Genomic DNA, 6,244 nt, shown 5'->3' on the forward strand with positions numbered 1-6,244 from the left:
TAAAACGGTAAAATTTGACATAAATTTAAACAACTTACCCGAGCAGAAATAAAACCATGTAAAGCCATAGGAAAAAACATATGTGTGTGTACTATCCAACTAAATCATAGTGGAAGACATATAGATGTGGAGGCCATAACAAGGAATATCATATATGCATGTCCCATAATTACAATATACCTGTTTGTCTTGTCGTGGTTTCGGTATTTTTGTTTAGAACTATGAGCGAAAGCCAAAGCGACCAAATCGAGATGTTCCTCTAGACTCTGATATTTTACCATGAGCAGAAGATGCTTTTTTGATGAGTCGATTTGATCCAAGTTTGTGGAGAAACCACCCTGCAAAGAGAAAGTTAGGTACCGGGATTCGTAAATAACAATCTGAGAATCTCAGATTGAAATTTAATTTAATTCCTTATCACCAAATGATAAGGAGTTTTCAAAAAAGAGCACAAAATGTTTTACCTATCCAAGGGAATCCATGTTATAAAAGATGGCAACCTTTCCACTTTTTCTAACTTGATACATTTCCCTGTAGTAGGTAGCAAGGTCATAGTTGCAGAGCAATGTCCTCCACCAATACTATAGATGTCATTTTCTTCATTATTTGTATTAATAACATATCGCCTCTCCGTCCTTGAACTATTCTTGTTATCGACACTTGTGGTATCTCTTCTTTCAACACAATTATTCTCACTTCCCGTAGCTCGGGTCATCTTCTCACAATTTTCTTTTATCTTTTTCTAAAATGAATCCATTAAAAAAATTATAAGATGTGAATTATAATAACACTTGCTTAATTGATTCTTAATAGACAATTATACAAACACCTTTATATGACCTAGGCGATTGGACACAAGTTTTTTATTTAACGAGTCAATATATATTAAAGCATCTGAAAGTATTGAATTTCTCCTTTATAGTACTTCATTCTATAAAGATTAACAAACTATCAGAACATGGAGCAAACAAAAAGTCCAAAATACAAATTCTACTTTTACAACGACAAGTGATACCTTAAAATTTCATACCACTGTCATTCTAAAAAAATCCCAAAACAACTCAGAACTGATAATAAGACACGATTGACACATAACCATGATTTAATAAATAAACCCAAATTAACACATAGTGTAAAATCCATAAAAGATCCCAAACACAAAATAACATAGAAACAGAAAAGCTAGGAGGTAAATTAAACAATAATTAACAATAATCGACCAAATTTAATATTCTCCTAAATTAAATTTATTGAATTGAAAGAACTTTAGGAAAGATGATTTGGGGAAAAAATACATTCCATTCAAGGTTTAATCTTTTCCGAGATTTAATCTTCTTGGAGCTTTAGTCTTTACAAAGATTTAATATTCAATGTTTGAGAGAAATATTTCAGCAAAGATTTAATCTTTCGCCGCAGTGAAGATTGTTTGACAGTCTGTGTTTTTTTATATTATTTAATTTATAGCCGGGAAAACAATTTCAGCAAGCCCGCTCACAAGTTTTGAACAAGATCGCCTAACTTTTGGGCCCAAATCTCTGATCTATTGTAACGATTATATAATGTATTGCAATAACATGTATTTATAACGACCGCGAAATTCTGTTGATTCAGTTGCCATGTTTTTAAAATCCCTTGCAATAGACATGAAATCACCTTTCAACAACAACGTTTTTTGGATAGTTTTAAAAATCTGGTTCCGAAAGCAATTCTATGGTATAGTGAACTAAACCTTGTATAGCCATTATTCATCTAATACCTGATTCTCCTATAGGCTGGAAGTTATTCCTCATACATACCCTGATATACTCTGGTTATATTTATGAATTCCTTTATGCTCTGAAATAAATGTTTTATCAATGTTAATTATGATTCTGTTTTATTGAATTACAATATTTATCATGTTGAATTGTTATAGAATTGGATAGGTTTCTAAATATGGAACATATTCATGGTCAGACCTGATTGGTGGTCATATTAGGTCAATGTGTGCCTTGGATACAGTATAGAGAACAGAGCTATGTGCCTTAATCGGGTTAGTGTGTCACTGATCTGCAGCCTAACCTTGGTTTTAAACTTAAAAATGAATATCCAATTCTAATAATTTGCTTAACAAGGAACTTGATTCCTATGAATCATTTCAATTGATCATTGTTAACACCCAGTTATTGTTATTATAATTTGCTAGCTAGTTAGCTCACCCTTGTGAATCTATTTAAGTCATTCTACAGTTAAAATGGAAATTATTGGTAACGAGGATCCCCAGTCCAGTATGCGATCTTGGATTCCGGGTTAAGTTGGAACGAGCTAGTTTGAGTTATGCAAGTTTGTAAGAATGATTTCATTTTCAGTTGTAAGTTAAACTAGTTGGGATTTGGTATGACGTAATAAGTTAACCTGTTGTGATCCGTGGTTGCATAAATAAGGGTAATTGTATATAATATTTCATATACAGGTTTATATAATATGTGTGTTGTGAACCCCAAACTTCTGACTCGGGTTTTGAGGGCGTCACAACCACCATCCCTGAAGCTAAATAAACTACTAATATTACCTAATATACAACCAGTACTACCACTAAAGCTACCAACAATGCTACCATAAATTGCCACTACTAAGACTAACCAATATAACATCAATGTTACCACCTGTAATACCATAATTAAACTGGCCATAAATGGAACTGCTTAAGCTAGCACAAACTTCAACACCAACACCAATAATACCACCACTAAGCTACCAATACGACCACTAAGCTACCACCAATGCCACCACCAATGCCACCACCAATGCCACTAATAAGACTAACCAATATAACATCAAAGCTACCACCTGTAATACCATAATTAAACTTGCCATAAATGGAACTGCTTAAGCTAGCACGAACTTCAACACCAACACCAATAATACCACCACCAATTCTCCTGCAAAGATTACCGCTTTCGATGCCACCAATTGCACTAATAAGAGCACCCGGACCAATGGCACCATCAATGCCAGCAAATCCACTACTAATATTATCGTTTCTGGTACCACCAATGTAACCACTAAAGATGCTAGTCATGCTGCCACCAATCCCACTTTTAAAACTACCCATTATACCACTAATGCTACTACCACTTATGCCATTATTAAAGTTACCACCAATGATACTTTTTAAGTTAGCACGAACTTTACCACCAACAATCCCACCACCAATTCCACTCATAAGATTACGACTACTAGTGCCACCAATTGGATTAGTAAAATTACCATCACCAGTGACACCGCCAACAATATTACTACTGGATTAAAGAAAAACCATAACTCTATACTTTTCAAATAGTTACGGATCTATAGAAGTTACTAAGCAACGGGTTCTACTGAGGCTGAAAATGGTGACCCTACCTATTCATGTATTGAAACTATAAGTTCTTCCAACACTATAAAATTTCCCAAACAAAGCCTACATCTCTATCAAATAAGAAATCTCATTTTCAACCATGTGTGTTGTGAAATGAAGTTAAAAAGTAAGGAGGCTTAGTGAGATGGGAAACTCCAAATATAAGTAAACTTCATGTTTTATTAGGTCAACAAAGAGTAATATTTGAGTTGTTTGTCATATATACATTAGGGAAAAAAAACACACCCCACATAGATCCACTTGTACTATCTGCATTTATATTAATAATATATATTGGCATGGTAAAAGTTAAAGAATAACAAAGAAACCTTACACCGTATATTGATGAAGAGAAAGGGAAGGCACTTGGCGCCTTTTCTTTATTGTTTTCAGAACTTTTTGCAAGTAGCAAGAAAAATATAATTCCTATGAAAATATCTCTAAAGTAAGGTCATACATAAATATAAAATAAATTTAATAGTATAATTCAACAAATATGAACATAGAATATAAATAATGTGTGGGCTTCTTTTCTATAAATATTTTTTATTTCATATATCATGTATTTGATTATATCTGAGAAACAAAAAAAATTAATACAAATGTAAATAACTTTTTTTTAACCCTGATATATAATCTTGAAAGGATAATTCTTGACATAGAGGTCATGTAAAAATAAATACAAGTGACATTTTATTTAAATCTACATACATATATAAAAGGAAAATGGGATACTTATTTTAGTGTTTGATTTCTACCAAAAGTTTATGCAAATAACACATATGAAAAGAAAATAAAGAAACAGGGAAATATAAATTATTACCTTAACTTTGTTAAACAACATCAATTCATGATAACCCGTAAACCTTATCCACTTAATCCTCCACCAATTCATTTGTTTAGTCCTCCACCTATTCATTTGGAGATGTGTTTAACCTTAGAGCACTAAAACACTCTTTCATAGAAAAACAAATAACTCCAAACACTATTTCTTGGCCTATTTCATGGCCATTTACAAATTCATTTTATTTGTAAGGAGGTGGGCTTGTGCTGATATTAGAGTTTTACCTACCTTTTTAATATCCTATATTTTGCAGGCCCAATTGTATTTCATGGGTTTCAATGGGTCTAATTTAGTTTAAATTATTTTTTTTATATTAGTATCAATTTCTTATTACAAATTCAAATTTTTTCTTTTTATTAAAATATAATTTAACGAAGTCTGCTTCATGTATTATACAAGCTAATTGGGTGTTGATTTATAACCATAAGTAAACAAGCATTACTCTAATTTATTTTGTATTGTAAATAAAATGAGATTCTATAAATTAAGTGGTAAGCATTGTATAAAAAACTTAACTAAAAATGATATTTTCTCGAAAATTTTAAATTTTATTTAGTGAAATTATATATTAATTCCCTACTCACCTCAACAAACAATAATATTTGTACTACTACAACCCTAATAAGAATAATAGAAGTACTACTATCATACATTTAAGTCTTACAAACCTCTCACAATAATAATTCAGATATTATTGGTCATGTAAAAATTAATATTACCATGACAACATTTAATCAAATTAAATTTCTAGAGGTATAAGATAGCATACCAAATTTTTGACAATATAATTTTTAAAAATATTTACTAATTGCTATGTTTATTTAAACATAGAAATTAAAATGAACAATAATATGATTGTTGATTTTTATTTTATTCTTAGTCAATTTGATTTGAACATGTAAAATGACAATATATTGTGGGTAACACTACATATACCATATTCATTCACTGTTGATTGGGAAAAATCTAAATTGGGAAGAAATTGAATAAAAGTATAAAAGTTGTTTGACTTGACCATATGTACTTTAACATAATTATAATGAATATTTTTAATATTTTCAATTTTAATAAAAATTTATTATTTAAAACAATGCTTATATTTATAAACTTGTTTTGTAACTCAAAATTTTCAATAGACAAGTTTTCCAACAAATTTTGGGTCTTTTCACAAGGTGGGTATGAAATGCAAAAAGAACATTATTTTGTCAAATATGTACCAACATATAATTCCATTATTTTTTTAAGATGAATAAAGAGGATACGTACAAAAATTACTTCTAGAATTTCTTCTTTGAATAAAATTATTAATATTAAACTTTAATTCAAAAAAATATTTATTTTAAAAAGATATGTAAAATTATTAATTTTACATGAACAAAGTTCAAAAAACATGTATTATAGGATGAAGTATATTCTACTAAGTTTGGCCTAAGATTTTAAGTAATTAATCATTTATATTGACTTTGGTATGAAATGACTATTATCATTTACATTACTTATATTTTGTACTCCCCATTTTTTATAGTTCTTTGAGTAATTTTAATCCAAATCAGTTATTTGAATAAACATTTCTTTTCTTGCAAATATTTTAAGAAAATATATAAAACTAATAAGATCACCAAATTCAGAGAAAAACTATTAAAAAAAGAGATCAAAATTTAAATTCAAAGTTTGTCAAATCCCAGAACATACCTCAATTTTTGTCTAAAGGCGGAACCTTGGTGGTTAAGTGTAAGGCACAAGGGCTATGAAGAAGATTGGAAGGACAATACTCAATCACCAGTATGAGCACTTTGACTCAAAAGTTGATGAGTCTTTGTTTGAAATCTATGATAGATTTCATAAATTGTTGAATGATTTGTCACTTGTTGACATAGAGTATGATCCAGCACATTCAAACTTGAAGGTTCTTCTTGCACTTCCTCAAAAGTGTGACTTGAAAGTTATATCAATAAGGGATAATTATGATCTTGAAGACACATCTCTAGTTAAGATATATGGAATTCTTAAAACTAATGACC

This window comes from Apium graveolens, chromosome 6 (assembly GCF_009905375.1).
Source record: "Apium graveolens cultivar Ventura chromosome 6, ASM990537v1, whole genome shotgun sequence".
NCBI classification, from domain to species: domain Eukaryota; kingdom Viridiplantae; phylum Streptophyta; class Magnoliopsida; order Apiales; family Apiaceae; genus Apium; species Apium graveolens.